The sequence below is a fragment of the Elephantulus edwardii genome, unplaced genomic scaffold, assembly GCF_000299155.1.
Source record: "Elephantulus edwardii isolate Elephantulus edwardi_28Jun2011 unplaced genomic scaffold, EleEdw1.0 scaffold00003, whole genome shotgun sequence".
Classification (NCBI taxonomy): domain Eukaryota; kingdom Metazoa; phylum Chordata; class Mammalia; order Macroscelidea; family Macroscelididae; genus Elephantulus; species Elephantulus edwardii.
In genome coordinates, this window is record NW_006399753.1 from 30,296,325 (window position 1) to 30,305,473 (window position 9,149).

Here is a 9,149-nt window from a genome sequence, read left to right on the forward strand (position 1 = left end):
GCTTAAATTTATGAGCAGACTAAATGATAAAGGAAGCCAGAGTGATATAGAGAAAAGACTTTTGCACTTGGAAGTAGGGGACATTGGCATGTTGTGCTGTTTTTGTTAGGTGTCATCAAATTGAGTACGACTCTTAGCAACTCAGTAAACAACCTATCTGAATCCTGTCCTATACTTTACCATCCTCACAATTTCTGACACACTCAAGTCCACTGTAGTAGTGACTGTGTGAATTCCTCTGGTTGAGAGTCTTCCTCTATTTTTTGATCTTCCACCTTTCCAAGCATGGTGTCCCTCAATAGCCTTTCCTAGCAACAAGCTCAGAGTATACAAGCTGAAGCTTTTGCATTGTTGTCTCCAATGAGGACTCTGACTGCACTTTCTCCAAGACATATTTTTTATTTTTGCAATTTCTGGGATATTCAGTACTTTTCTCCAATACCAGAGTCCAACTGTATAAATTCTTCTTCTGTCATCCTTATTCATAGTCTAGCTCTCTAGCCAAGTGATTGGAAGACTATGGCCTAAGTCAGGCACATCTTAGTCCTCAAGCTGACATCATTGCTTCTAAATAATCTGGAGAGGTCTTTGGCTACAGAATTCGCCAGTGCTATATGTCTCCTGATCTCCTGACTACTGGGGTCAAGTGTATTGATTGTGGATCCATTAAGATGAAGTTGTTGATAGTTTCAATTTTTTCTGCATATATCATGATGTTGCCCATCACTCCAGTGGTGAGAATTTTGGTTTTCTTGACATTGAGATGCAATCCGTATCAAAAGCTGTATTCTTTTATATTCTGCAACAAGTGCTTCAAGTCTTCCTCACTTTCAGCAATCCAGGTTGTATCATCTGCATAACGCAGGTTATTGATTCTGATGCCACACTCTTCTTCATAGAGTCAAGGTTCTAGAATAATTTGCTCAGCTACAGATTGAATAGGTATGGAAAAAGGATTCAATCCTGATGCACACTTTTCTAAATTTTAAACCATGTAACATTTCTCTGCTCTGTTTACACAACCTCTTGGTCTATATATAGATTTTGCATGAGCATAATTAAGTGTTCTGAGACTACTGTTCTTCTCAGGCTTAGCCAAAATATGTTATGATCCACACAGTCAAATGTCTTTTCATAGAAAATAAAGCATAAATAGACATTCTTCTGGTATTCTTTACTTTCAGCTAGGATCCATCTGACATCAGCAATGATACACCTGGTTCCCTAGCCTCTTCTAAATTCATTTTGAACTGCTAGCAGTTCCCTATCTATATACTGTTCTAGCCTTTTTTGGATGGTATTCAGCATTATTTGGCCACTTTGAATCAGAAAATCACATAATTTACTATGTTGGGAGTGAAAAACAGAAGACGAATGGTATTGCATTCATAGTCAAAAAGACAATTTCAAGTTCTATCCTGAAGTACAATGTTGTGAATGTGTTGAAATTGACATTGGTATTAGGTTTGACAACATAGTTTTTAAATTAGATTTGATAACAATAACAGCATTTTACAGATATGTGACCTTATCTCTAAGTTTCTCAATTTCTTTTTTTTTTTTCTCAATTTCTTTAATTACTGTTAGCTGCTGAGGAGTCAACCCTGAAGTCAACATGACTCCACAAACAATGGAATGAAACCATTGCCTGGTCTTTGTCTTTTCTAAGGAAGGACAGTTGGGCTTGGGCCATTATGATCTGTAAAGTTTTCATTAGCTAATTTTCCAAAGTGGATCACCAAGCTTTTCTTCCTACGTTGTCTTACTCCGGAAACTCTATTGGAATGTATTCAGCATCGTAGAATCATAGAAGTCTCAGCATCATAGGAATACGCAGATTGCGCATGTGCTAATTTGGGATTTAACTGCCCTCTAGCACGTTGTTGTATACCATTGAGTCAGAAGTGGCCCTTTCCTGAACCTCCAGTGGGCTTTCAGAGACAGTAAATCACATGAGATGAGATTTCCCATCTCTCTTCTGCTGAATTACAGGTGAATTTGAGATGTGAACCACGTGTATTCAAGTTGGCTACCAGCTCGTCAACATGAGGCCACAAGAGTTCTCTGCTCTCTGCATGGAAGGCAAGAATTCTATCCCTGAACCACCAATGCTTTTTTAAAGTAAGCGGCATTTGTTATCCTTCAAAAAGTTTTTTAAAAATAATAATCATGTTCATAAACATTATATTTGATGATTGTTAATACTATAGATCACATATTTAGTACTATAGATACATAATCTATAGTAATAATTAACAAATATGACAATATGTTAAAAATAGGAAATAAGGAGATGCATTGCACTGGGAAAATCTACAGTTAGGGATCTCTCCAAATTATTGAGGAGTAATGATGTCAGTTTGAGAACTAATGTGCATTTGATTCAGGCCTTAGTCTTTCTGATGACTTGTTATGCACCTGAGAGATGGACAATGAATAAGGATGACAGAAAAAGAATTGATGCCTTTGAGCTGTGGTGTTGGAGAAGAGCACTGAACATCTCATGGATGGCCAAGGGAACAAATAGCTATGCCTTGGAGAATGTGCAACCAGAGAGTTCTTTGGAGGCAAGAATGATGAGGCTTTGTCTAACATAATTTCAGTATGTTGCTGGGAGAGACTATTCCTTGGAGAGGGGCATGATTCTAGAGAAGGTGAAGGTTGGCAAAGGAGAAGAAGACCCTCAACCAGATGAACTGACATGGTGACTGCTGCAATGGGCTCTTGGATATTAGGAAGTGTGAGGACAAAACAGGATAGAAAATTATTCTGTGTTGTGGAATGCTGGGAAGGAAAGAAGGGCCTCTGGCCAGGACAGATTACATAAGCTCCAGATAAATACACCCCCTCCCAAAGGCCTTTGATACGGGGTAGTGAAAGCTCCCCTATGTTCGGCTGTAATGGCTTGAGAAAGCTCACCACCTGGGAAGATGGCTGCCATGTCTGTTGAGCTGGGAGTGGTCTGCACAAGGCTGAGGTTCTCCTAACCAATCTGCATGTCCCACGTCTGTAAGCTTACCCTATCCTGTCTTCCTATTTATGCTTGTATATAAGTGCACTGCAGTCTCAATAAAATTCAGCTGGATTGACTCTGATCCTCTCCTGGAGTGGTGTATCTCTGTTGTGCTTACCCCCATCAGGGTGTCACTGTTAAGTTGCCAGTGAATAGACAGAGGCAGTTCTGATTTTTGTTCATAGGGTCACTATGAGTTTTATTCAATTCAATAGCATCTAACAATAACATGGATCACATATAAGTATTCATATATATATATATATAATGGAAACATTGGCAATAAGGACAATGTGGTGATGGCTATGTCTGATTTCTGTTAACTGCATAAAGGAGAACTGTCCCCATCAATAACATCTACAGTATCAGGATAACAGTTTTAAGGTCAGTCATAGCTCACTTGAAACACCTATACCCGAATTGGTTAATCACTTTGTTTGATATGCATTGCAAATTGATTCACAGATATTACCTTACTCACACTTGTGGGATTAAGTAAGGAAGTAGGTTGGGGGATGAGAAAGGCAAGATATTCACTGTGTGAAAGTCTTGGTTTAGTTTAGTAGACCCAAAATATATTGGAATAAGACACAATCCCTCAGTTCAGAAAGCTTCTCAGTCAGTAAGTGAAAGCCCAAGTTCAATCCAGAAACAAATTTAAGAAGCCTCTCATTCTCTCAAGCATTCAGCAAGCTTTGTCTCATTATCGTAACAAGTCAGCTAACAAGCAGAACCTTTAACTCTGGCTCCATCTCCAGGACTCTGTTAGGCCACGTCTTGCTGCCTGCTCTCCACAGTCTGGTCAGTTCTCTGTTATGTTGATCTCTTAGCTGTTGATGATGTAGAAGATGCGGCACATTGAGTGAAGCATGTGTCTGCAGTTGAGACTGCTGAAGACCATGCTACCAGAGGGGGCTAAGGTGGTAGATATAAAAAGAATTTTTAAAAGTCTTAACACCACAATATGAAATGACAAGATATGGTATAGTTTATAATGTCTTAATAGAAGTCAAGGGGAGGGGAGAGGGGCTCTGAAGGCATCTTAGAAAAAAAAAACCAGGCAGATTTGTGCTTCCTCCTTACCTCAAATTTTGATACAAAAGATTCTTTCTCTTGATTTTAAAAGTCCTACTACTGAAGAAAGAGTTTGACACATACAATATATTTCATCTCACCCAAGTCAAAATAGCAAAATTTAACAGAACAGCAAGCAACAAATGCTGGTGAGGTTGTGGAGAAATTGGAACCCTTATTCAGTATTGGTGGAAGTGTAAAATGGTACAACCACTGTGGAAGGCAGTATGGCACTTTCTCAAAAAGTTGCAAATAGAGATACCATTTGACCAAGCAATTCCACTACTGGGAATATACCCCAAAGAGACCATAACTGACATCCAAGCAGATATATGCACACCCATGTTTATCATGGCTTTGTTCACAATAGCAAGGAGTTAGAAGCAACCCAAGTGCCCATCAACTAATGAATGGATAGAGAAACTGTGGCATATTCACACAATGGAAAACTATACTGCATTGAAAAACAAGGAACTCATGCAATATTACTCAAAATGGGTGACCTTGGAGGACATTATGCTGAGTGAAATATCTCAGTCACAAAAAGATAAATACTGCATAGTGCCATTGTTGTAGAATGGGACTGACACCAGGGTTGGGGTAAGACTGAGAAAAACTGGATAAATTATGCATACTGGATTGAAACAGATGATGGAGAGAACAGTTTAAAAGTGATATTTGATAGAGTATTATGGTTATCACAAGAGTCCAGAATTAAGTTTGCCTAGTGGAGTGTACTCGGGGTGGGGGAGGGGGTGGGTGCAGCGGGGATTGTATACCAATGAAAGAATTTTTCTTTTACTTTTCAAAGAGAGGAGCAAACTGGGTTGGGTGGGAGGGATGGGCAGGGTGAAAAGTGCAACGATGAATGAACGGAAATCCAAAATCTCTGTAAATGTTCATTGAAATTAATAAATTAAAAAAGTGAGTTACAAAAGGAGTATTATAAGACCACAATTGTAAAAAGCTAAGGAAAGGTTTCTACATAGAATAATTCTTGAAGGGTTCCCAGGGATGTAAAGAGAAGGAAAAAGCATTAATAAATTACCTATTAATAAATAGGTAAGTTGGGCGAAGTAAAAGGCAACATGCAATAAAGGATTGATCAGATATTGTAAATAATTAATTACATTAATCAATTGTAGTTAATGTTATGAGACAAAATATGTATACATGAATAAATGAAAAACCAATATGATTTGTAAACTTTCACTTACATAATAAAGTAGCAACAATGAAAGTAAAAAATTAATAAAATAAAAGTTTTTATAATATCTTCACTTTTAAACTTGTAAAATGTTATGTTTTGAAATAGTCTTTCATTGAAACATCTCTTTTTGCTGTCAAATTGAAATAGACTCCTAGCTGACCCTGCAGCTGGTTTTCAGTGGTCTACCACAGAGCAGCTAGTGGATTTAAACTGCCTGTCTTTGTGCTGGCAGCACAACTCCTTACCACTACCCTGCCGGCATTGTTGTTGTTGGTGGTGGTAACTGGTGATGTTAAACCTGCAGTGATCCTCTGGCCATCAAATCTGTACCTGTCCTGCCCGTCAGTACACTGCCCTATCTTGTGGCATTCTTATCATCTCTGATATACTGCGGCCCATAGTTATAGTTACTGTGTCAATCCATCTTGTTGAGTACCTTCCTTTTCTTCTTTGACCCTTACCTTTAAATGCATGATGCGTTTTCCCAGGACTGGCCCCTCCTAACAATATGCCCAAAGAATGTGAAGTAAACTTTCATCATCCCTGCCTCTAAGAAGCACCCTGGTCTACCAGCATAGAAGGCATCACTTTCTCTCCTGAAGAAAATACCTCTGGAAAAAACCAAACTATACAGACATTTAACAATTCATTTTATATTATTTTGCTCACAAGGTTTGTATAAATTGTGCTTCACACTATTATTCATTCATATTGTGATTTGTATAATCATTCCCATATTGTGATTCGTATAATCATTCCCATGCATTGTTTTATAAAATCAATCACTATTGGACCTTGTCCATCATTATCCCATCTTTTCAGGTCCCTGCTGGATCCTCCCAATTTACTTGACCCCCTTCCTCTGCCCATATAGACATTTTTTAAAAATTATTTGCTTTTTAGTTTTATTACAGTTATGCCCAGGGAACTCTGGTGGCATAGCGGTAAGAAACTACTGCAATCCCAAAGGTATGCAGTTCAAATCCACTGGCTACTTTGCAGAAGGCTGGACAATCTCCTCCTGTCCGATTAACCCCTTGTTAGGAATGTGAAGTATTACATGGAAGTGCATGCGTTTTTCCTTGAACAAAGTACTTTATTTATGTAATCCTGTGCAAAAAGCATGATAGTGCTTCATTACTTTAAACAGCTAATTATAATACCTATCTAATACTCCAGTTGTACATTTTAATTTGTCACATTTGGATCCTTTTGTCTTTTAAAACTTGAATTATCTGCCCATTTATGGCTAACTGTAGAAACTTGTCAGTTCCCAAATATACTTTCTCAGCTGCTCTTTGAGGACACCTGCAACCTGAATAGACATCTCACTGGTGTAGTAGATACAGCACTTAGTTGCTAAAGCAAAGATTCACAGTTTAAACCCACCAGTTGCTATAAGATGTAGTATTCTCCTTCCATAAAGATTTACATCCTTGGAAATCTTATAAGGCAGGTCTTCTCTGTTCTACAGGGTTGGTGTGAATGAAAACCAACTGGACAGCAATGAATTGTATTTGATTTGGGAAGCTTGAATAGTACATAAGTCCCTCCCAGCAGATCTCAGCTGCTCTGTTTTTACATCTCTCAAGAGGGGTTAATTCTTTACAGCTGTAGCCAAGAATCTCACATGTGCAAATTATTAATCTTTTTCTATTGCTACAGTAACTCCCCAGGCCATAAACACCCCCTACCTAAGTAACACTGGCCCCTTTCCAAGAAAAACTTTGAGATTCTTTCTCTGAAAAGCTAATTTGGTCTCCTTCAATTTATATTGTTATTTAGAACAATTGCTAAGATAAAGAAATTTACACAGTTATTTAAAAAGAGGAGTTTAATCTGCAAGTTAAAATTCTGTTTGCTAGTACATAGTAAGAGCCTAAATTTTACACTTCATTTATTTAAAAATTCAAGCTGATAATACTATTCAAAAATATACTTTACAATATTTTTGTTTTAGTAAATGCCATGTTCAATCAAATCAGATTTTTTTAAAAAATATAAACATTTGCTTCAGCGTTAGAAATTTGATTTTACAAATGTGACCTGAAAACACTTAAATACCTAATATATATTATGTTTGTTTGGATGTAAAACAAATCAATATTCATTTGTAAAGAAGAAAATAATTAAGATTATTATATTATGGTAAAATAATAGCATTAGAGCTTAAAATCAAAGCACATGACCTGTGGAATTTATAATGGTATTTATACCAAAACCCTAATTTAATTATTTTTCTGGAAATGCTCTGAGATGTCATCTGAGTTTCTTTCTAAGTATCAAAATGAGTCTAGTGCCTTTGCTCCTTAAGGAAAACGCAGTTTGAAAGCACAGTCACTAAGCCAGTTTAGGGTCCTTAAAGATTCCTGCAAATCATAGCTCTGACCATCATATAGCCAGGCAGAAACCCTAGAAACAATCTGGTAAGTTTTGCTTTGAAATTGCGTGACTATTTAAAACATGCTCTTTCACCTACTAATGTACCTCACCTACAGCAATGCTGAGAATCTTAATAATGAAAGCAGTAGCCATGAATTGATAGAAATACCATCAGTAACAATGTGACCATATAAAAACCTGTGTGTCTTTGTCTTGTACTGTCTTAATAAAAGAGTTTCACTAGAACATGTTCAAATTTATTACACCGGAGATGAAAAGGTGAGGAAAAATGGGGTTGCTTTCATAGTTAAAAAAGTAATTTCTAGATCCATATTGAAGTACAACATTGTGAGTGATAGGAGTATATCCATACGCTTCCATGGAAGTCCAGTGAATACCACTATCATTCAGATATATACACCAACAACCAGAGCCAAAGAAGAAGAAATCGATGATTTCTACCAACTTTTACAGTCGGAGGTTGATCGAACATGCAATCAAGGTGCATTCATAATAATGGGTGACTGGAACGCAAAAGTTGGGAACAGAGAAGAAGAATCAATAGTTGGAAAATATGGGGTTGGTGACAGAAATGAAGCTGGAGGTAGAATGAATTTTGTACAATCAATGACTTATTCATTGCAAATACGTTTTATAAGAAACATAAATGCAGGTTATACACATGGATTTCACCTGATGGTATGCATAGCAATCAGATCAATTACATCTGTGGAAAAAACCTCTGGAGAAGCTCAACATCAGCTGTGAAAACCAGGCCATGAGCTGATTGTGGAACAGACCACCAACTACTCATATGCAAGTTCAAGCTGAAGCTGAGGAAAATGAAACCAAATCCACAGGAGCCAAAATATGACTTTGATTTCTTACCACCTGAATTTCAGAATCATCTCAGGAACAGGTTTGAGGCCTTGAACACACTAATGAGCGAAGACTAGATGAGTTGTGGAAGGATGTCAAATGTATCATCCAGAAAGAGTCTTTACAAAGACAGAAGAGGAAGAAAAGATCAAAATGGATGTCAGAAGAAACTCTGAAGATTGCACTGGAGTGTGGAGAAGCCAAAGCATAAGGAAGATTCAAGACACTAAAGAGCTGAACAGAAGATTCCAAAAGGCAGCACGGAATGACAAAGCAAAATATTACAATGAAATGTGCGAGGAGCTAGAGTCGGAAAATCAAAAGGGCTGAACTCATTTAGCATTTCTTAAGTTCAAGGAACTGAAGAACAAATTCAAACCTCGAGTTGCTAGAATCAAGGATACTTTATGCAGAATGTTAAATGATCCAGGAAGTATTAAAAGAAGATGGAAGGAATATACTGAGTCATTGTATCGAAAGGAATTGGTAGATACAGAAGAATTTAATGAAATAACCTTTGAGCAAGAGCCTATGGTGATGAAGGAAGAGGTTCAAGCTGCTTTGAATAGCAAAAAATAAGGCCCCAGGAAT